This window comes from Hippoglossus hippoglossus, chromosome 15 (assembly GCF_009819705.1).
Source record: "Hippoglossus hippoglossus isolate fHipHip1 chromosome 15, fHipHip1.pri, whole genome shotgun sequence".
NCBI lineage: Eukaryota > Metazoa > Chordata > Actinopteri > Pleuronectiformes > Pleuronectidae > Hippoglossus > Hippoglossus hippoglossus.
The window spans coordinates 22923076-22947884 of NC_047165.1; the positions used below are offsets into that span (position 1 = coordinate 22923076).

The 24809-nt window shown below is 38.9% G+C and overlaps 1 long non-coding RNA gene across 1 annotated transcript; it reads right to left on the bottom strand.

Moving 5' to 3' along the window:
• Positions 1–282: 282 nt before the first annotated feature.
• Positions 283–23714, bottom strand: LOC117775597. The gene is made up of 3 exons (XR_004616295.1): positions 23422–23714; positions 12356–12360; positions 283–307 (listed from the first exon to the last, which is right to left on the bottom strand). It is a non-coding gene; the product is annotated as an uncharacterized LOC117775597 (long non-coding RNA).
• Between the last annotated feature and the right edge of the window lie 1095 nt (positions 23715–24809).

Genomic DNA, 24809 nt, shown 5'->3' on the forward strand with positions numbered 1-24809 from the left:
CTTCCGCAAGCACAATGCATGAAGGTATATAGTGCTTGGTTAGTGACCATCGACTGTACATTACTTTTCCCATTGCATTGTGGGAAACATTGAGTGCGCTATAAAGGGTATAAAAAGTTTAATTCTGACAGCACTCCAAAATGGTGAACTCACTATATAGTGGACTACACAGTGATTAGTGTGTAATTTTGGACACAGCCTCTGTCTCTCTCACACACACACACACACACACACACGAACACACACACACACACACACACACACACACACACACACACACACACACACACACACACACACACACACACTTAAACTCATTGTTGCCATTCAATTATATAGACAGAATTCATCATCCATAACATACTGCCATGTTGCCTCAGGGTAGGGGGAGGGGTGTGCTCCCTTCCCCCGTAACCCAGCTTTACTGTTAAGGTGCTAATTCCAGCCTCATCAATCAGGCCTAGCTGGTGTAAACCAGCAGAAACCACTGCATTAATGTGTTAACGAATCCCTGAGGGAGGGGAGCAGAGCACTATAACATGCCAATGGTATACAGGTGGTGGGGTTTCCTCCTGGGTCATTTATGTATATTCCATTTTTTACCATTGAGATTAGCGAGGGCCTCTGATAGACCATTGTGTGTGATACTTTGTGGGTAACATATTTATATTGGAAGTGGGAGTATATATACTTACAATATTGTATTACCACAGTATATACTGTTATTGTTACTGGTTTGTGTGACTTTTTTCTTGTAATTTCTTGTCTTTTTGCCCAGAAAATGGATGTGGCATAATAAAAACATCAAATGAGGGACATTGATCATTTCTGGTAGAATTTCAGAGAGTAGAGGAGTCATATCAGATAAGATAAGATAATTATTTATTAGTCACACAATGGAAACATTTTCAGTATTACAGGAGGAAAGGACATGGAAAGTAACAAATAGGTAATATGCAACCTAAACATACATGTATACATTTCATTTTAAATGTTGTACATATATGAAAATGGGAACAATATGAACAAGTGGAAAAATAGAGAAATGGACAATATAGACATGAGGTAATAATAGCAACAATGTTAGCTCAAGGTCAATATAAAATTAGACAATATACATGTATATTGTGTATATTGTGTATATACATGTATATTGTGTATATTGTGTATCTACATGTACATTGTGTATACGTTGTGTACAGTAAACAGATTCAGTAGCTGAGTCTACCAATTGCACACAGAGATATTGAATCTGCACAGACACTGAAATGATGAATTGCACAGTTGAAATTAAATTACACCTGAGTGAATGTGGGTGTTGCTCAGTCTGTGCAGTCCCATACTAGTGCTGTCTATTTGTCCATTCTGGTGCAAGAAGCACTGGAGCTGTTTGGGAGGCTTGTGGTGGTTTTTACTTTAATTTGTCTTCTCTTCATACATCCACTGTACGAGTAGTAAAGAGATGTCACGGGTCATGTTTTTAAGAACATGCACCTACACTAATATGTACAGCTAGGAAAATTACAAAGACTGATTTTATTTCTTCATTTTTTTTTCTAAATATCCTGTCACTTGCAGACAATGTCTCTATTCTGTTCCTAATACTGTGCGATTTTACTTGTAAAACAATAATTTATAACCCTCTGGCATTACATACCACCTTAATGCCATATGTTCTGAAAAAGAAGGATTTAAAATGTGGCCAGTGTTTGCTTAGGGCTTTTGGGAAAAAATCAGGCTGTTCAAATGTATGGTGCTATCCACCAAGAGGCCAAGGAAAATAATGAATGTATAAAATGTGATTTGAAAAATGTACCTAAGAGACAGCTGTTACATGATAATTATTTTCTCCCATGGACCTGCACCAATGATTTCTTCATCTATCAAAGTGTCTGCTGGACCCCATCCCAACTAGGCTGCTAATCAATGATCAATCTATCTTTCTTAACAAGAAATCTACTGTAATCCTTTAAAGTGCTGTAACCTTTTCTTAAAAAGCCTCTTCTTGATCCAGGTGTTTTAGCCAACTATAGACTTTTATGTTGCCTTTCTATTTAAGATCTTTGAAAAGGCAGTCATCAATTCATTGTGTGGTTTTCTACATGACAATAGCTTATTTGAGAATTTTCAGGCAGGATTTAGATTCAATCATAGCACAGAGGACAGAAAGAGTTACAAATGACACTTTAATCGCCTCGGACAAAAGACTAGTATCTTGTCATGTGTGATCTTAGAGCTGCATTTGATAGCATTGACCATCGCATTCTATTACAGAGACTAAAGAAACCACTCATAGCTGGTTTGATTTTTATTATCAGCTAGTTTGTTTGTTTTAAAAAGTTATTGATGAATCCTCCATGTAAACAAAGTTACTCACAGAGTTCCAAAACCTTCTGTGCTTTTACATCCTTCAGTTGATATTATTAGAAAACACTCATCAAATTTCATTGTTATGAACCCCAGTTATCAATGAAGCCATGTGAAGCCAGAGTAGTTAGTGACACTTCAAGCACAACTCAAGTAAATAAAGACCTCATGGACCTCCATTGTAAGTTTCAGCTAATTAACAAATTATTTAATGATATATTTAGTCAAGATAGCGTTGTCCTGGCCTCCTGCACCACCATGAGGAATCTCTTGATCTCTGATCCTGATACATCCTTTAACTACCACAACAAAAACAAAATCCATGTCTACCTTTTTCACATCCTGTCTGGACTATTTGCATTTCCTTATTAGGATATCACAATAACTCCAGTTGAGCCACAATTCTGAGTATGGAGTATGGACAGAAACTAAAAATACAGATAATGGATCTTGAGTTAAAGATTCTAAAAACCTTCTCACATACGAAACCCTTAATGGTCAGCTGCTGCATTTAAAGCATGTATGACACCACCAGCCATTCAAGCTACAGTACTACTGTAGAGTAGGATTTCCATGCTGGTGGTTCGAGCAGAGATCCATCCATCAATCCTCCTGAGAGGATTTACTCTTAATGACTACAAAATTGTACCATAAGCATTTACAGCAAGTCCTCTTGATGTTATCTTCCTCCTTTGTCTAGAGACAGAGGAAAAGAGAGAGATACGCCTTTTAGACAAGAAGAACAGCTCTTAATAGTCTCTGTGTGTGTGTGTGTGTGTGTGTGTGTGTGTGTGTGTGTGTGTGTGTGTGTGTGTGTGTGTGTGTGTGTGTGTGCGTGTGTGTGTGAGAGAGAGAGAGAGAGAGAGAGAGAGAGAGAGAGAGGATCCAACAGTATTACTTATATAACTTACACATACTCGATTTATGTTTCCCATCCATATGCCATAGACAGCTTGGCCCTTGGACATTGTAGACCCTCCTCTTAATAGTATTCAGATTGATAGTTCAATCAATTACTCCTCCTGGCTCTGCATGTCTTATTGCTTGCTGTCTAACATCTGGAAAACAAATTAAACACTTTGGTCTGTTGACTCAAGATTCTTTATAGCTGATCAAACTGAGTAAACCTTGTAGGTACATGTATTTTCTTAGTACAACAGACTCATCAGACATATTTAAACAAAGTCTGATGGGGACGAAGTGCTTTAATTACATCCTTTAAAACAATTTCACAATTACCCAAAAGGGTATTTGTCATCTGTAGTGGCTGACACTTGTGAAATATGTAACATGTTAATTGTCTCAACAGGGGTGTTGTAAATGTATTAGCCAATTGGATTTTTAGTTACCCCCAAATTAAAAAAAATTCTAAGCAAAGATAATAACCTACAAAGAGGGCAATACAAGGTAAACTCTGAATAGAGTAAAGTGAACTGCAGTACAGGTGAATGACTGAGCTGACCTCAACAAACTACAAAGGCAACCTAACTGAATGAGACAGAGAGGGAATGTAATGTTTATGCTGTCTGGTCAATCCAGTAATACAAAATACAACTAAATGAGCTTCAAATAAGCAAATATACTTACCACGTGATATTAACTAGGTACAAATAAAATGCAAGTAGCAATTTAAGTGTTAAATACACAAAATGAATTAAAGGGGACATAGCATGCAAATTCCACTTTGTTAGTGCTTCTACACGTTAATGTGGGTATCTGGCATGTCTACCAACCCAAAAACTCTGGGAAAAAAACACTAGCGCGTTTTGTTATGGTTCCTCTAAGTCAGAAACGTCATGCTTGAGTGACTCGATTGAGCTTCCTGGGTTTTGTGTCGTAACAAGGCACTGGAAGTCTCCCTACATGGCCTTGGCCCACCCCCCACCTCACCTGAATGTGGGATTGCATCAAGTAGCAGAAGCTTGTGGAACATGAGGCCAGGAGAGAGCCTCAGACGGCCTGACTGAACTACTCGTGTCTCTTTTCCAAACCCCCTGCTCTCCAAAGCAATTTCTAGAGCTTAAAGCAAGGTGTCATTCAGCTAATTTCCACTGAATTGAAAGTCTGACAACAGGCTGCATATTGTCAGCATGGATCAATACCAGTCAACAGGCCGCCTCACTGGATTGGTCCCTGCCAACAATGTCACTTGCCTTTCGCATTAATTGGCTGAATGACATCAGATCAGTTACAAGTCTATCACACTGTGATCCCCCCACTCTTGAACACGGGCACACACACACACACACACACACACACACACACACACACACACGCGCGTGCACAAGTTTGTACAGCTATCTTTGTGAGGACATTCATTGACATAATGCATTCCCTAGCCCCTTACCCTAACCCTTACCATCCAAACTAAATGCCTAACCCTAACCCTTAACCTAACCTAAACCTAATTCTAATCCTAACCCTAAAACCAAGTCGTAACCCCCAAAAAGTCCATTAAAGGGCGGTCACAAAGTGAGGACCGGCCAAAATGTCCTCACTCCGTTGGATATATGCTCAAACTGGTCCTCACAAAGAAGCTGTACAAACACCCACACACACACACAAACACACACACACACACACACACACACACACACACACACACACACACACACACACACACACACACACACACATACACACAGACACACACACACACACATTCATACATACAACATTACATACAAGATACCATCAGATATGCTGCCTAAGCTGTTTCACTTGGTTACTACACTGGTAACCTTTTCATATCCCTGCCTCTCATTTCCCCCCCCACAATCCCTTGCAGCTTTTAGCTTTCAGCATGGGGTCATCAGGAGCTGGCTCCTGTTAAAATACTAAACTTATTTACCCCATGTGTCATTCTGCTCAGACCAGGGCTGACATATGTACATTAAGTGAAATGGGGGGCTTATCATCTTAGTTGCTAAAATGTTCTCAAACTGTGAAATGTGATACACAATATGTAACGCAGGATAGCATGAAACCTGAAGCATGTCGTTTTGTGTGTTATTTTCAAATATCAAAAAAGCTATTAGTATTCCTCGTGTTAGAGCTCACACTGCATATGATACAGAATACATTTTACTGTTCGTGTCATGATGATCCCAGTAAGAGCAATTCATTTTAGTCTTTGGTCAGAGGTGAAAAGACTTGATCTGTGCAATATGCAAATATGTTTTACATAGCATATGACAATATGACATGAGGCACAAATTAAAACTGTTAATAGTGCCCGTAAAAGCACTAACTGCCAATTCAAGAGTGAAAGAGACAGAGACATAAAGAAAGCGATGCTCACTGCTGCCAACAGATTAATAATTCATAGTAAATAATGTGTACATGTTTTATTTTGCAGCTGTAATTGCAGAGTTAGAGTGAGAATATAGCCATGTTTACCTTATATAGTTTTATTTTAATGCTGGTGGTGATGATGCTCATTAGAAGTGATTCATTTTTGCATTTTCTTCGACATAGACACTGGTGCTTGTGACACTTATTACAACCACTAACTCATGTCGCCCATCTTATGACCAAAGCCACAGGTCTGACTCACAGAGACAAACAACCATTCACTCTCACATTCACACGCACAGGCGATTCAGGGTCACCAGTCAACTTAGCGTGCATGTCTTTGGACTGTGAGAGGGGAACATGGACCAACAATTCATGTAGTTCAATTATATAGCAATTTAATTTATCATCTCTAAAGGTGCCCATCAATCCTTTGATGTCATTACAAAAACAGATAAGGAGCTGTCAGAGAGAAAATAATTGTTGAGCACTGTAATGGATGAAAAAATAAATTGCTGGAGAATTGCATGATTTAAACGATTTTCTAAAAGAATTCAGATGTAATATGAGAGCTGTGTGTGTGTGTGTGTGTGTGTGTGTGTGTGTGTGTGTGTGTGTGTGTGTGTGTGTGTGTGTGTGTGTGTGTGTGTGTGTGTGTGTGTGTGTGTGTGTGTGTGTGTGTGTGTGTGTGTGTGTGTGTGTGTGTGTGTGTGTGCTGTCTCGAACACTGAGAGCCGTTTATCTGGCTGGTGGAAATCTGTCTGGACATCAGTTGCCTCTGTTGACACCTGTTGTTTTCAACACCTCGCAGTGATGGCCTGAGGCTACAGAAAGACACACAGGGCGAGAGAACAAAGGTCCTGCTGGAGATTCAGAAAAAGGCAAAGAGGTGGAAAAAGAAAGCAATTACAGAGGGGGAAAGAAAGAAGAAGACAAGACACGACAAATCAAACCCCAGCTAGTCCCTAGCCGTCCCTCGTCAATCTCTGCAGAGGTTATTGGTGACTCGTTCACACTTGTGTGGTTGCCTCTGGTGTTTGCTGAATCCTGCTGTTTGATAAATGTAACAGCAGGCTAAGGATAAACAGGCCAATGGAAACAAAATAATGGAGAAGGTTGTGAAATTAAATGATGTTCCAGTTCATGTTTAAAGTACTGTGAGCATCCTTTGCTTCATAGATCTTGAAATTCAAGCACAAAAAATACAGAACAAAATAAAATAAAAATAAAAGTAAAAAAACAGACTGACCCTCACTTCCACTTTGTGTTAAGAAGGGATGGGGGGATGGGATTGCCATGGAAACCAACAGGCAAGCGGCCAGGCTGAGCCTTAAGGTGGATTCCAGCCGAAAAAGACATATGGGTGTATTCCCCAGAGGCCCTGGGTTCTCATGGCCAAAGCAAAATAAATAAATCTTCATGTGTCCTTTAGAAACATGAAAAATGATTTACTGTAGATATATTGTGCTCCCACACTGTATGACACAAGAGTGCAACTCAATGCTGGTGTGAATCAGTGCTGCTAGCGCATGTTGAACTGTTGCTATTAGAATTAAATCACATTAAAGAAAAAACATCCCTGCAAAGCTTAAATGTTGCCTGACTGAGCAGATGTTCACAGCGACAATTCATGAAGCGCTTTGTGCCTGTGTCTATAATAAAGCAGACAAACTGCCTGATCTTACAGTGTGGTTTCCCTTTCTACATGAACGAATGGCACGTAGGTGGGAGTTGTGTTGCGTGATATTGTGTGATGTTGTTAATAGGATACACCAGATGGTTCTCGTGACATTTACACAGGCATTTCTCTGACTTCACTCTGAACCGGGATCAGGCCAGGTAGGGCTTTCTCTTCAGCTTAGTTGTTATTTTTTATTTTCTCTGCCATTGTATATTGTATCTTCACACAGGAAATTAAACCTACAGTGGTTCAACTTTTAATTAGATAAAAACAGACAACAGGAGATAATATAAATGTCTCCAGATGTTAAGCTTAACGTCATATAAAATCGTTCATACTACACGTTTTTACCTTGATTTTCCACTCGCCAACACTTATTGAAGATTACAAGATAAGTCCCATATAAGCGTTTGATTGCTGCTGATCAGCGCATCAACGCTTGGTCACTGTTTGTGAACTGTTTAAAGATTCAATTCTGGGAGTCGCCGGTGCATCACAGATGCAGACAACAGATATCTAGCAGGCTAAATATCTAATACCTATCGCAGTCAAAGCCATGTTGTGACTAGCAATGAGTGCAGTGACTGGTCATAGCCAATGAGAGCAAAAGATGCAGAGCGAAGGGAAACACAAGATGATCCTATAGAGATGATAATCACAGTTAGAAATAGATATTTCACTCCACCCATTTTATCAAAAAACAAAGGAGCTAATTTTAAGCTAGTTTGTTTCTCTGTGATTGATTATTTTAAATGAAGCATGGATTAATGCACAGTAGAATTGTAATAAGATTGCCACCATACTATTTGTGTTGAAATAAGCCGAAAGGAAAGCAAGGATACTCCCGAGTTTTAGACTCAAAATTTTAGCTTTAAAACTCTGCATTTCAGTCTGGACGGGCAGAAACTGAGATGAATGGCAACAATGACGTGGAAACTCACAACCACTTGCTCATTGGGTCTTTTCGGTTATGAAGTAGCCTTCACTGTTTTTGGACAGAGATTGTTTTACTTTGAAAATGTTGCTTTCACACAAAAATGTTGTCCTATGGATGAAGCCAGAGAAAACCGAACTATAAGTCAAAAGAGTTTTCTGCTTCAATACACTTTCCTGCAGTAAAGTACAGATTTTCATTTGTCAAATAAGTTGTAAAATTCCTTAATCATAGTATTTCAAAACCTCTGTGGAGAGTTATGGCAATCTGTTAAACATGGATCCATTATTCAAACAGGATTTTCTTGATCATCTGGTACCTGAACACAACCATGTAAACGCAACCTGTATAATATTTTTCTGAGCACCTGCTTCTTCTACATTACACGAGCTGCCACCTGTTCCTGGTTTCTCCTCCACCATCTCACCTTCAGTGTTACCCCCCCCCCCCCACCCCCTCCAACACTTCATTGTTAAGGCGTGAACAAGACACCTCTGCCAAGGTGACATCCCAGCACATCACATCTCCACAGCACAATATATAACACAAATGTAGTTATTAATATTGAACTGTAGACATTTGCAGCTACTAGTGTGTAATGTCTGCGACCACAAGAGCCCCTGCTGAGCAGAGAATGACACACATTAAAAGCCAAATGGGAAATTACATTACAGCAGCTAAGTTATGCTAACTTCAGCGCTGGGATTTACTATCCAATTCTGTTAGATTGGTCTCATTTGCAAGCTTCTAATATTGAGTTTGGAATTCAGCACAGGCCTCACTGTCATCACGTACTGCACATGTCAGACAAACTCAAGAGAGCAAACCCTTGGTGACCTTGATCGCAATATCATTTTACTACATGGAATTTTACACTGAAAAATAGAATAAACTGTCTCTTTCAAATAACATAAAAAAAAAACAGCTAACAAACAGCCAAAAATATAACTATCACAAGCATAGATGTCATAAGTTCAAGGTTTTCATTTGTCTAATGCTAAACAGTTGTGTGAAAGAAAAAAGTAATATGTATTGTAAAAAAAAAGTCAAGAACTGACATTTTTTATATGTGATATATATATATATATATATACTGTATATATATATATATAAAGATTATATATATCAATGTAATATCTTTTATAATATATCTTGTACAGTGAGAAAGGTAGGTATCAGTCTATTTGAGGCATGATGGTTGAGACACCTGCCTCGACATAGTAGTTTCACGTGTCTAGTTTGCTTTGTGTATTTAAGCCTTGTCCACACTACTGCAGACATATTTGTTTTTATTGATATTTTTCCCTCCAGTTTTAATAAAACTCTGATTAAAATCAGTCAATACCAGAGGAGAAAATTGACAGCATGCTCTGTAAGCTCTTTTGCATTGTGGTCCAAGTAGTATTGGGGCAGACGTCTTTGAATCTGATGTGGTGCAGTGAAGCTAAATTTAGCTGAAAACTTGTAATTAGAACTAGCAGTGCTAACCAAACATAGAGAAATCATTATATAACAGTTTTTTCTGCCGCATGCTCATTACACGAAGCAAAAGTGGGCTTGTGGGAAGTTAGCTGTGATGTCATTCATTCCCAAACGTATACAAACGAATATGTAAAAGTGTTTTGAATATCAGCACTTTGGAATGGAGTTAGTAGAAATGTTTCGATTATCCTTGCCGGTCAGCTCACAGCGGAAGTAACTCAGTGATGACGTTGAGGTTCGAACAACCAATTAAAGAGCAGCCTCAGGTCCCGTGGTTGCCAAAAGTTAAAGAACTGACATTCACTTTCTTTTGGCCGGCGCCCAACACCAAGTATATGAATTTAGACAGAAATCCACCAAATACAATTTGAAAACAATTTCTATTGAATGCTCGCAGGCACTTACAGTCTACCAGGCGCGATGTACAAGTAAACTATTATTATCTTATTAAGATATGTTTAACATGTTAAACAGCCTTTTTTTTCTTAGGATATTGGAGGGGGCCCCGTTTTAAGACCACCACGGTCTAATCCACTGATTTAGTCTTCAGTACAAGGCTTTCCATTTCTCAGTGGCTGTTTATCCAATGAGCCATCACTGTCATGTAGGCCTCCATTTGTTGAGTGGACCACATGTCTATTGTGAAACAGAGAGCCTAGCACTTGCTTGCTTGATAAGTCTGCATATTTCTGTCCCATATGTCAGTGTGCCTCGCTGTCAGTGCATGAGAGATAGCCTCTTGCTTGGTCTAGTGTAGCCTGGTTCCAGAGTTTTAATCAATTGTTTCAGTCCTTACCCTTCCAAGATATTAATGGGCCTCACGTCTAGAGCAATGACTCAATTTCTCTCCTGTGGAATGGGATCTCCCACCATGGAGTCCAGTGTTTTTTGTTAGGGGCTGTTGGTTGAAACGTCAGTTTTCAGTTGATGCACCTACAACATGACAATTAGCCCTAGTTGCTAACTGTTGTACTTTATTAGAGATGTAATCAGCCATATCATACTTTCACGTCCAATTTTTTTTGATTTGGAAGTGAATCAATCAATCAGATTTTATTTTTCACAAATCACAATTTTTCTCATAGGGCTTTAACAAGGTGTGACATCCTCTGTCCTTAAACATCAACAAGAGTAAAAAAACTTTTTACAGGGGAAAAGAACGTAGAAACTTCAGAGAGAGCCACATGTGAGGTATCCCTCTCCCAGGACGAACAGAAGTGCAATAGATGCTGCGTGTCACATTCCCAATTCGAAGGCTTCTCCAAATGCGGCCGACAAATGTGTCCTTCCACCCACGAGCAACAGAGGCTCCACTGGCTGGATCCTTCCTGGCCCAACATATCCCTTGATTCAATGCGAGGTGATGCGAAAACATCAGAAGAATGTATCTTTAAATGTTAGTACTAGGCAATGGCTGTCGCAGTCTACGAGGCTGTTGGAGGATTGAATTGTTTAATGAATAAAGAACTTTATTTCTTCACATGAGGGGTTTTACTTCTTCAGTCACATAGATATCCCCTGTTTTCTAGAAATATTTGTCCATTGTTGTAAGTTGTCAGCATCTTAAAGTAAAACTTGATAAATATACTCCAAAGCTCTATTTGAAATCAATAAACAAGCAATGCACTACTTTAAAAGTGTTCAGTTTATATGAACAATTGTTAAAGGGATGAAGAGATTTAATTCCACAACTTAATTACCATATCCTAAAATGATATTTAGCACCTAGGCCCAAGCACAGCACCCTCTTGCTAGCAAATGCCTCCCCCTCATTCTCTACATACTCCAGTAGACCCCACCCCCCCCCCAGAAATCAGCTATGAGTCAAAATGTCCCCCTTGTTGTCAAATTCTGGAGCCATCATCCAAAACACAGACCTGTTGAGGTGGACATCCTGTAAAGACGTCCATTAAGGAAAGCCCTGCATTCTGAATTGTTTTCATTTTAATTGCTTCAGCCTGCAGTCGTAAGCCTCATTCTAATACATGAGATGCCCATATAAATAAAACATTAAAAAAGAGATTTGCATTAATATGAACAACAACACATTTATGTGGCTGGATTAATTAAAATTATGCATAATACAAATCAACTGCCACTGCTTGACAGAAATAAATGCTGGGGTTCGGTATGGCTGCACAGTTTTGTTCACTCGATTGGTGCTGGAGCTGGATCACAGGAGCACTGACATCAGATGCACGGGGAGTATTTAGTCCCTCTAAGTCCAAACCACAGTTCTTACCGAGCTGAAAAATAGAAGGAATACAACTGTTCAGAATGTATCATTTCACTCTAACCTATGTTTTGCAGGTCTTTTGTATTTGTAGATACAAATATTGATCAGAACATTTATTTATTTATTGTTTATATCTTTTTTCAACAAAATAATTGCACTTATTATTATTAACATTTGTACAGACTAATACACCAAGAGCAGCTATACAACAGAGCACGAGACATAACAGAAAGAGAAAAAAAAAGAAACAAACAAACATCAAACAAACAAAAAACGACTGCAAGGACAGACAACAGTGAGTTAATAATAAAAGAAAAAAAAAACATCTAAATATATTTGAATTAATTTTTTTATATTTAACCAGATCTGACTGCACAGTCCTCATTAAAGTCCAAGATTTCATGCAACAAGCTCTAGGCCTTTTAAAAAATGTCCTTGGCTCAGTCAAGAGTTGAGAAATCTACAAGAAAAGAAGAAAAGCTAAAATGTGAAGTAGATATGTCATTCTGGAATTGTGGGAAACCCCAATTGTCTAACATGAGAAAAAATTGACCTTTCGTCAACTGCAGAAGGTAACAGGACTCTATAAAAGTTTAGTAATTCATTAGAAAATACTAATAATTATTAAATGAAATGTCACTATTGTGTTAATTATAGCTCTAGAGTAATAAAGAACAACATATGGTGTTAAAATAGCATGACGATATTGTTAAATTGATTTTAAATGCATGCTTAACTGGAATGCACATGGACATTATCCACTCTTACTTTTATTCCAGACAAAAACCAGCTTAAGAGACCAACCGGTTCTTATTTGATGAAAAACAGTACTGAAAATTACTAAATAAAAAACAACTTTTAAGATTATAATTGCTGGGCTAATATAAAGGAAATTGACACTACACAAATAATAAATGGTTTCAAGGACAATATGGGACAAAAAGCATGAATTATTTTAAAACTCAAAATGACTTTTGCTCTCGACGCTTATTAAATACTTTAAGTGCACTCAATTACACAAGCCAATAAAATGTCTGAAACTCTCCATACTGTAAATGGTCTGTTTTGGAGAGAACAGAGTCTGTAGGAGCAGAATTAGCTTCTGAATGCTATCCAATCATCTTCTGGTGTCCGAGAAAAATCTGTACCCTCCTCTCAAGTCTCTATATCAAGATCTTTGTCAGTCTCTATATTTAGTGGCCAGTCTCTATATATAGTGGCCAGTTTCCAACCAGTTCATGGAAGAGCCTCTATCCTCATGACTGTGTTGCAACCTTCAGGTTCCTTTACTTGCCTGGTGCCGATGCTCGATAGAGATTCCCTTTTCCTGTGACTCCAGAATTGTTCTGCAAGATGCTGAACCTAACACCTGGTACAAGCATACATGTCCTCTTTCATGAACCTGCAGGAGGTGGTAAGGCTGCAACCAATTTCATGGTAAGTGATTGGGCGCTAATGGTTCAGGACTATCCGGGTCACTCAGGCTATCAACTGTGAGTGGACAACTGTTTATTATAGCTACTGCCTCTTAGAAGAATGTCTGCAGAGAGGCACCATCCAGCCTGCCTGATGAAACTAAAGACTGGAGTGAAGATCATCCCTTAATGTTCTGATACGCCTCCCACATGGCTCGCATTGGGAGCGTTCATATTGATATGACACTGCTCCTCAGCCAGAAATGTAGCTGTATTGCTCCCAGTCTTCTCTGTCAGTTTATATGTTCATCTCCTCAGTTTGACCTTGTGCTTCAGTTTCAATTCTTTTAGTTTACTTGCGCTCCTGTTACTTCCTGTTTCTTACAGTATTTTTGAGTTGTAATTTTGTACCTGCTTACTGGAGCATGTGTAAGCCTTGATGTTCACATACAATTTCTTCACAGCACCTATCTGCCTTTGTCATTAGTCTGCAAAAGCCTAACCTTGTAACATAGTGAGTCACAGTGAGGTGCTGAACGGCCTCTCCACCCACTGCAAACGGTAGGGTTTATCATCACATCCCAGAATTACTTGCTGTGGTGGCAGTACCCTTGAGCAGTTGTTGCCACTACAATATAGTTATACACCAACATCACACTCAAGCTCTGATGGAATTCCATCTCTTATTGTGCTTTAGATGGTTCCAGTGCCTCCAAATATGGCATCGTACAGGTAAAAGGAGACATATTGTCTCACCCTGATAACTGCAAAGATGGTAATACATTGTTATATTTTTTTCCTGTGTTTTATGTGCAGTCATTCCATTGTTGACTGAAATGATGATGTATGTTTGCAGTATATACTGAGAGTCCAAACATTGTTAGCTATTTTTTATTTTCTTTGAATATGCACTGGGAAGAGTAGTTGTCAAGGCAACAACTAATGGGAATACCAATAAACAATAATTAAGAGACCTTGATACCATGATCCAAAATGTCAGCCAGTATATTTTAATTAAAGTTGCTCACTTGGTACAAACACTGTAAAGCTTTTTCAGGCTGCACATTTTTAAGCATTAACGTTAGATACAATATTAAAAGTAAATTTCCAATATTTGTGTCATGCACAAAAATGTATTCATCGATTTAAAGCCCTTTCTTTTGTCATGAGTATGTGTATATGTATTTTGAGCTGTTCCAGAGGTGTGATGAGAATACTTTTTGAGAGCTAACTCAACAATCAGGGCTTTGTAGCCAGGACTGAGGATGTGGTGCTCATCTTCATCTTGCTACATAAAACTATAGTAACAGAAACAATTTGATAAAATCACATGTACTTAAGAAAAATGTGGATATAATGAACACAATAGGTGTGTCTAAATTTGGTGGTTCATCCCTCAGAGGCTGTATTTGAAGACCGAAGACCACAGCGTTACAACTGGGCCGTCCCATTTTCATAGGTGCGGCTGACAAATGCATCCTTTTTAAAGAGGTAACAGCAATGGCAAGCGATGAGACGTCCGATGCTTGAATATGCCACTTCAATTCAACCGAACTGAACTCTTTACCTACTTCTAATTCAACCGAACTGAAGTGGGACACAGCTGTTGTCAGAAAAAATGGCATTTTTTTCTGATGATTTGTGTTAACAGTGCTATGCGAACAATAACTGTTGATTCTGTTAAGGTCATTTGAGCAAATACAATAATTACCAGTCCACCTACTACACCTACCCACGACTCTTTACCTACTCCACCTTCTACCAATAACTATTATAGTCACACATCGATCCACCTGTATTCTCACTCCTGTGTGTACACATCCTTAATCTATAACCTTGGAAAGTCTTTGAATGAGTTTGTATTTAATAACATATGTTTGTGACATTGTATCTTATCTCATGCAGTGATGCAGAGTTAATAACAACATTTTTATCGACCTCTCACTCTCCCTGCTGCTCTGCCTCAGCCTGCAGCTCACCGACAACACACAGGATGAGTCTTGTGTATAGCTGTAACCTAGTGTATGTGTGCTGCTCTTGCCATGTGTGGTGCACCATTGTTTTCAGCCTATAACAATAGAACTACAGTGTCACAGGAACAGACTCTTATTATAGGGGTGATTAATAACTTTGTCATCAAGTAGATACACAGACGTGATTAATAAATGTCTTTAAACGCATGAGCACTTCCATTGAGTCGTGTGGGTTAGTACATTCTCTCACAGCTCAGTACAGAGGTATTTATTCATTTGGCCTGCAGCCACACTGGTGTCCAGTACCAGACCATCACATTGTCAACAGCTAATGTTTGTGATGCTGTTTATCTTGTAATGTGTTTGTCTGCACTGACACAATGTAATTCACAGCCACTAGGAACAAATAAGTGTTAGCGTGCCAGGTTGTAAGGCCTGTGGTCAGCACACACTCTGACAATATAATCACTCAGTGAATCACTGAGGTGTATACAGCCCTTTACTCTCACTGCCAGAACCTCCGCTGCTGAAGTTACTCACTCTAAATGATGTGTGAAATAACTGCTCAATTTAGGTGACCAGATGTTGGACAGAAAATACATCTCTGCCCGAAACACAACTGGGTTTCATTTAGGGACAAATAACAGACAATACACTTGTCTGATTTCCAATCTCACAGTTATGCATAAATGATTGTCCACATATATGAGGCGTCTGCGTGCTCCATGAAAATATAAAGTGAATGATACATTTTGAAAGGAAAGAACAGAATACAAGCGCTTCAACAATCCCAGAGCAGCTGTCACTAACCATGATAATTGCATTACACAATAAATATTTGTTGTACATCTTTATAAATTCATCAGATTAAACCAATTACCAGCAGTGATATATATATATATATATATATATATATATAGAAAAATCATTGCAAATTAGAAACATAGCGGTGTGGTAATTATTTAGTTTGTTATTTAATCTAGTGTTTCACTGTAAATGATAAAATGAAAAGAACATAAAGGCAGGAAAGTAAAATAATGCCTTCAGTAACTAATTAGGTAAAACTGAGCTCACAGAAACTGATTAATAACCATTAACATTTCTAATGCTACAAGATGTGATAAATAAATTCAAATCTAATTAAAATGTAATGTTCTTTTAGTTATTGTAGCATGGCTCTGCCATCAGTACCAGGCTTTACAGACTGCTGACTGTAATGCCTGTTACATTATTATGTATGATTATATATATAAATTATGTATTACAAAATATATATATAACCTGCTACTGAGGCACACCTCAACAGTGCATTCCATTCCCACTCTCTAATCCCATCAACAACCCCCTATAGTGATTGTTCCATGCAGCTATGGGACTAAACAGGCCGACCCTCCTCAGTAAGTAGTGTGTTTTTTATTCATTTATCTTTCCCCTGTAATATTTACTATAAGAGGAAATGGCTTGATAAAGTCTCTCTCACTCTGGTGGCCAATGGCCAATGGTTTTTGTGCCAGATGTATTACCTGAGCCTATTAGCTTGAAAACAGCCTATTAGCATGAGATGGATTGTGAAGGTATATGGTGGCTGGAGAGACTGAGAAAGTGTGGTGCAGGGAATGTGTATCCACGGGTCTTCAGTCACTCTGTTTAAATAGCAGGGAGACTGAGCCCATCCATCACTGTGGGAGTCTCATTTCCACCATGTGTCCAATGCAAATGAACAGCACTCGCAGTAAGGGGGGGCTGTTGTTTCGCCAACGGTGGCAGAGGAGCAGGAGGAGTGTTTGCTCATCTGTCTTGGCTTTGAGTAAACAAAGTGGCGCTCAGATGAGGGGCTTGGTTTACATATGCATTGGCGAGCTGGAAACACATTTAATGTTTGTCATTTATTGGTGTATGTTAGCAGTTGAATGATGATGGTGCTTTAATGAAGGAAATTTGTGAATACAACAGCATTAATTCTGCTTCTTGTGTCTTTATCTCCAACATTTAAGGACAGAGGGATTCTTAAAGGGTTGAAAGAGAGAGAAAAGAAGAGTGTCTTATTGTTTAGGTCCAAGATCATCTCTCAGTGCTACGTAACCTTTTCATCGGTTATGACAGTTCTTTCTACAAAACAGGAAAGAAGAGGGTAAAAAGAAGAAGCCCCAGGAAATAAACCAAGGAACTGAAGGTACGTTGAGACCTAACCTGTTGTGATGTAGTTTGCCCATTTGGTTGTTTGAAAGATGTTAGAGGAACTGGAGCCAAGAAAGTGGAAAAACCGTCTGTGTTTTTATACTGTCTTTATCTGTCCCAAAAATCTGAATAACCAATAAGAAAGTATTCTTGTCCATACCCTCCAGATTGAAAGCATTTTCTGGTCTGATTTCTGTCAGCATCACATCATTTCAAGGCATTACATATCCAGTGCACACTGCACCTGCCTCACAGTATAGGTAACTTATTTGGGACCGTGTAACCCCCAGTCAGATGGTCTCTCCCAGTGTCAAACTGCCCGCGGCAGGTCAGAGTTTATATATATATATTTTTTTTTTACCGTCCCATCTGCCTTTTGCAAAAATGTCGGTATTTCCAGTCCAGGCCTACAGTCAGGTGTTCATATGAGCCAAAGCATTTAATCAGAGCAATTGTCAAGAGTGATGAATACTTCATGCACATAGAAACGTAAGTACCCACACATTAACATGAAGATGGAGTGTACACAGAAAGGACACAGGTAGGAAGTGAACAGGTGAAGTTGTTTACATGGTGGAGTTTTCCCTTTGATAGGTTTATGAAAAAGTTTAAACTATACCCTTTTAAAAACGGATACAAAATTCACCTGATTTGCTGGTGTATTCTGATTGAGGTTTTATATGGAGCTTTTAAACTGATTATGAACAAAATATGAGGCCCTGTGTTAGATGTGAAAATTGTCTCATTCTTTACTGGAAGGTCTTGTTTACAGCATCTTTCGCCCTCTCTATGAGGTTGATGTAATCTACTCCAGTTTTTCATTGGTGCTTCTGCTGGCTCTCTTTGTCACTTCCTTCCTTAGTGGGTGTCCTGCAACTTCCTCCGGGACTTGTTTTCTTCGTCCCAGCGATGCAGCCGGCCCTCTATGGCTCCACAGGTGATGAGGAAGAGGAGCCATGGGGTGAAGAGAGATCCCGCTGCTCTCACGCACAAATGACCACAGGTTTGCATATAAGAATCTTAGCGGGAGACAATATGTCTGTGCTGTTTTATAAATTTTTTGTTCAGGTGTGGGAGCCACAGTGACTCCATCCTTGTCAAAAGAGGGGCTCAAAACAATGGTGTGGCTATTGTCAAGTCTGTATTGGGTAAATTGTGTATTCCTTGTTATGTTAGCCAGCAGTTGTTCACATATGAGCATGCGATTACGTAAGAGCAAGCAGAACCATTGAGGCAGAACGTTGTGTGTGTGTGTGTGTCTCTGTGTGTGTGTGTGTGTGTGTGTGAGAGAACCACCTCAAGCGTCGCTGTCATCCTTGTGAGAACCACTCAGCCTTACAAGCTTAACTCTGCCCTCTTATTTATGCGATGCGAGAGACTAATGTGTGCAAGATACAGTTGTATGCAAAAGTTTTAGGCAAATTCCCTATTTCACGAGTCACTGCCACAGGCCACTATTCATATGGAATGCCTCTCAACTGCCATTGACTTTTTCTGTTTTTATTTTTAAATGGTATTTTAAAATCTCTTTTCGAGTGTTTTAGCTCCGTGTCAGAAAACACTGCATGGTGTGTGCGATACAAGGTCACCAGGGTCCTCGTGGCATAAATGTCTTAGCAACATGCTACCAGCTTATTGTCAAAACAATAATGCGGCCCCAGCCTCCTAATTCTGTATTTGTACCATTTATACAGAATGGCGAGGCACAACATTCTCTTCTTGAACCGGCTTTTAAAATGGAGCTCGTGACCAAAACCACTTTTTATCGGGAATTATGAACTGCCCGTTGTAGCCGTCAGTGGTTCGTACCACCGCAGTGACTAGGGTCTTTTTTTTTAGCCCATAACACATCCGGAGGAGAGTACGTATAAAAGTACAGGAACCCTCGAGTTGGGCAAATAGCTCTGTAGTCCAAAATTTCTGGCATTTTCAATATGCTTGATTATGCTTTGTTACTAGTGCTCGTCTACTGCGTTGACTCAATAATCCCATTTTCAAAGCAGTAAATTGCAATCAACAGCAGCACAATCTGGATCTTCTCCGTGGCTGTGTCTGAAATCACCCACTATAGAGAGACTTCCATATAGGGGACTATATGAGCTCATCTGGGAAAGAAAAAAACACTTTCAAACTCTACTTTGCGCATTTTCTCTGCACAATTACGTCTTTGTCACCGGATTATGACAAACAACAACAATGTCGGCTGGTGGAAAATCCCACAATAAATTTTAAACATTTATTTTGCTGTGATGCTCTACAAAATGGCAAACTCACTATACAGTGGACTATATCTTTTAGTCCCTAGAGGTTCCTAAACTCCTAGGCACCTCTGGTTGAGACACTGCTTTAGAAACTATGGGTTTAGACATGTGAAAGCAGGAGAATCTATTCAAACAAAGGAACAGAGCGAGACAGACCAGAACTCCCCCAGCACAGCAGTCACAGAGGCACTGGGTATACTGGCGCACTGACAGAGACACCAGCAGCCCGATACTGCTGCATTGCAGAGTGAACCAACAAGTACTTTGTACTGTATGTGTGTATGTGAGAGAGAGAAAGTGAGAGTTTGTATATTCTGTAGTGCTGACAGTGACACCTCAATGAGCCTGCCACCCCCTCTACTGTGTGTGTGTGTGTGTGTGTGTGTGTGTGTGCGTGTGTGTGTTAGAGAGAGAGAGGAGCAGAGAGCAAGAGTGATGACTAAATAGCTTGGTGTGTGTGTGTGTGTGTGTGTGTGTGTGTGTGTGTGTGTGTGTGTGTGTGTGTGTGTGTGTGTGTGTGGCTGTGTGTGAGAGAGAGAGAGAGAGTAATGCATGGGTTGCTCATATACAAATTTGTTTGATTCGTTGCCATCCCTGCTAATAAATAATAGGGCTCCCTTTCCCCTGGCAGCAACTTAGAAGTGAATCTATTCACTGCACACAGAGCACACACATGCAGGGGACTTCACATATACTACTGCTATAATTGAATGAAAAATAAACAATACCCAATCCGCTTACCATACAACAGCAAGTGATGTTATTGATGGGCCAGAACTGTGTGTGTGCACCATAAGCAAAGTGTGTTTCTGTGGGGCAGTGAGCGGGATCATCATACATTGCAGCAGTCGGGTCCTGAACTGACCACATTTTCGCAAATGATATAAAGCACTAGAACCCTCACCTGGACAACACCTTATTTGTTCTAGCTAGTTGGCCGGTGCTAAATATCATACAAAATGTTTAATTATTTGACAGTTTTCATTAAAAATATCTATAGCTACCCCATATTTTTTTTTTCATCATGGAAAAGATTCCACTGCAGCAGAAACTGTAACTAGATAACAGCCATGTCTCATTATTATGTTTATTAAAGGTAAATTGTATTAGAAAATATGTTTTGTAGGAAAGATAATGGCGCCAGAATACGATAAAATGAAATTTAAACATCATGTTTACTATCTGTATCTACAATCATACCTTTTCTTGATACATTTCAAGGATGTGTGATTTTGAGATATTTTCTCTCTTTTCATTCTGTCGTTCACCCACTGTCCTTCTACAGCTCTTCATGCACAGCAACTTGTGATTCCAGCCACATTGTAGACCTGATAGTATTCTGTGATTTCCCCCCCTTTTTTCCAATGACCACACAGACGAGTGTGAAAACCGTCTCTCCACATTCATCATTCTGTATAGTAAAGTGGAAAAATCGATGCAATAGTAAAACCAAACTGTGACTTTAACACAAACAATAACCCATGATCTGTCCAACACTGCAGACTGGTACTGTGTTCTGGCCCAGTCATTGAGAATCACTGCTCTACAATATGTATGGATGTCTTTGTATGTCAAATAAAAATAAATGGAAACAATGAAGACTTTCTGCAAAAGTAGTTGTTTTTACATAAAGACACTTTATTAGCATATACATACATCTCTGGATATAATAATTAGTTATATAATACCAAGAAGTCAAAAATAATAACTGTAGATATATATATGTGTATATATATATATATATATATATAAAACTAAGCAGATATACTACTCTTGACTTTTAAAAACAATATATATATATATTTATTATAGTTCCTTTCTTGTTTTGTCACCAAATCTAGAAAAACAGGGTGAAGAGGTTATACAGTACAGCTTAAGGATATGTATATTTGTATATGTCTGTATGTGTACATTGTTTTGAGCCACTGTGTGGATGGATAGAGTAAAATGGTCACATTTTCTACACAACCAAGCATCCAGTTGTATTAGGACACATGTCTTGATCATTTCATCTGGTGGTGAATCTAATTTCAAAGAGAAGGTCAACATTCTGATTAAGATAACATTCCAGTCGTAATCCTGCAATAACGGGAGGATTGAAATACATTTTTGACATAAACCTCAAGTTCTGCTTTCATAGTTTGCAAGTCATTCCTTGTTCAATATTGACCTTGGATTCAGTACATTTGTGCTTCAGTATGTGGGAGCTTCTATTTAGAATCACTAACCCACCCACATGGAAACAGAGCTTTTGTTCAGAATCTACATACGCTTCTATTGCTTAGAAACCAATGAATGTGCACAAATATTCAACCATTCAATATGGCTATATTTTTTAGAGCTGTTCCTGATTAGGAATTGTATCAGTTGAATCAGATTTGGCTGCTAAATGTGAATATGACTTTTCATCTGATCAATGCTATTATTGAACTACCAGATTTTTGAAAAGGTTTTGGTGAGATGTTCCGAATCACAGCAATGTTCATGGAACATGCTAAAGAAGTCAGCTTAAGTCTCCAGGCTAATAAAAGATCGGAACTGTGTAACAACATTTTTTGTTGACACGAGATATCAAATCAGAGACACCTTATTATGTTGCTCTCTCGGACTTGGGATCTGGTTCAGAAGTCCACAGCTGCCTGTATCTAGCGCATGATGACTTGATGAGGTGGAATTTGACCTCAGAGAGCAGAACGAAAGCAGAGCGCTCACTCTGCAGCTACTTCTGGGGACAGAAAAGCACACTGCACACTCACCGATCATGAACCAAGCAGTCCTATTATTTTATTTTGACGCCCTGATTGAAGAAAGTGTATGTTCCAAGTCAAACAAGCCAAAATTTATATTATAACTTAAACATTAAGTCAGTGAAAGTTTTGTGGTAAATTTCTCAGCTCAACAATAAAAGTTAATTAAATTGGAAAATTTCAGTTAAACTGAAAATGAAGGTAATGTTAAGCCCATCATATCATTGATCCAAGCTTATGGTATCACATTACCAGCTCTGAACCCAAAACTATTAAGCAGCTAATGTTGCTTTAATGAGTCAAGAAACCGGATCATTAGTTGTCATTAGTCCACTATCAAAACTGTGAGATAAGACTTGACTAATTTTTACTCTCAACTGGCCAATATCCTGCAGGGATCAGCCAATGCAAGACAACTCTTATCATACCACTGTGGTAATAATTTGGGCTATATTGTACAGTTTTCCTTTAGAAAACTAATAATGTTTTTTAATTACTATCTTTCAGTGACTTCGACAACACTGGATCAACAATGCTTTTTCTAATGATGCTTTGTGCAACAGTATCTTTGAATCTCAAAAGATATTGTAGCAATTGCACGTTGATATTTTCCTCTAATCATTGTGAACTAAATGAATGTTCACTCTCTGTTGCAGATATTATCAGTCTTTAACATTATGACATGTTAAAGACACATGAAAATACTATTTGATTTATGACTTTTCATTTTGGGACCTGAAGCATAATATCTTGATAAACTGAATATAGTGTTAGTGTCCTAAACATCCATAGAAAGACATGCGGTCCATGACTAGATGCGTGGTAGTGTAGAAAATGACAAGCACACACACACACAGGCACCAAATGACCAAACGCTGACATAACACTGTCGGTGTAGGAACAGAACTTGACACAAAAGCTAAAGAAGGAGTCAAAGTTTAGCAAACCTTTTCGTCTCCCCTTCACAAGAACATATGTATCCTTACCTGTTCTTTATGGACCATGGGTAAATTCCATTTAATTAATAACTAGAAAGGAAAAAGTACAGAAGTACCGTACACAACAAGCAATATGTCTAGGGGAACTTTTTGACTTCTCTATAAGCTTACTTTCTTCAGACAGGAGGTACATGCTAGCCCTGGTGGTAACAGCGGTGTCAAATTTCATTATTTTGTATTACTTTAGCAGTTGCAATTCCAAAAAAGAAAAACATAACCTAAATATAAACAAACGGTTCTTTACAGGATAATTCCAGTTTAATACAAAGCTGGGATTTATTTAGTTCTGGTAGAGTTAATTGTTGAAATCTGGAACAGTTAGTTAGATTTTGTTTGGGGTTTTAAATTAAACCCTCTTCCAACCCTTGAAATAGAAAACAAAGCCCAAACTGTTATAATTTAGTGGTGCACCTCTGGCCTTGGATAATTAAATACATGCTGCTTTTTCTGCTGCTTCCCTATAGGGTTGGGGTAAATTGAGTCAAGCTAAGCCATGAGGAGCAGAAGGTTACATATGTAACCCTCATTCTCAGAGTGAAGAGATCTTTCTACCACACATATTCCATATAGGGACTGATGCCCATATGACAGCACATCACTCTGACCCTCATTCATCTCCACTGGCGCGCATGAACTCCATGTCCTAGCCCCAGCATATCTAACTGACCTCCTCCACCCCTACACTCCGCTCAGACACAGGTTTGCTCTCCATCCCCAACACCAAACTACGAACCTTTGGAGACAAAGCCTTTTGTGTCGCAGCCCCCACCTTCTGGAACTCTCTCTCTGGACAGCTTCAAAAAACTCAAACACCACCTGTTCACTAAGGCCTTTGGCCTCAGTTACCACTGCACCACTAGTGCTGTTTATTTCTGTCCTGTTTTGTGCCAATGACTTTCTTCTCTTTTCTCTTTATGACCCCACTGAACCGTGTAAATTGTCCTTGGGTCTCTGGAAAGGCGCTATATAAATTCAAGTTACGATAATTGAAGGGGCAGCTAACATGGATACTTTTTAGGGCCCATCACCTATGGTGGTAACACACTTATTAGCAGCATGAGGTGATATTCAAACCACACGTACCTTGATTAAAACCAATCTCAGAATGGCTTTTAGCTGACTAAAAACCATTCGCTACACTCAGAGAACCAGGATAACACATTTTACCTTTTGCTATCAATTATGTTGACCTTACACATTCCAAAAGTAATATAAGAAAACCAAGCAGAACCTAAAATGACAG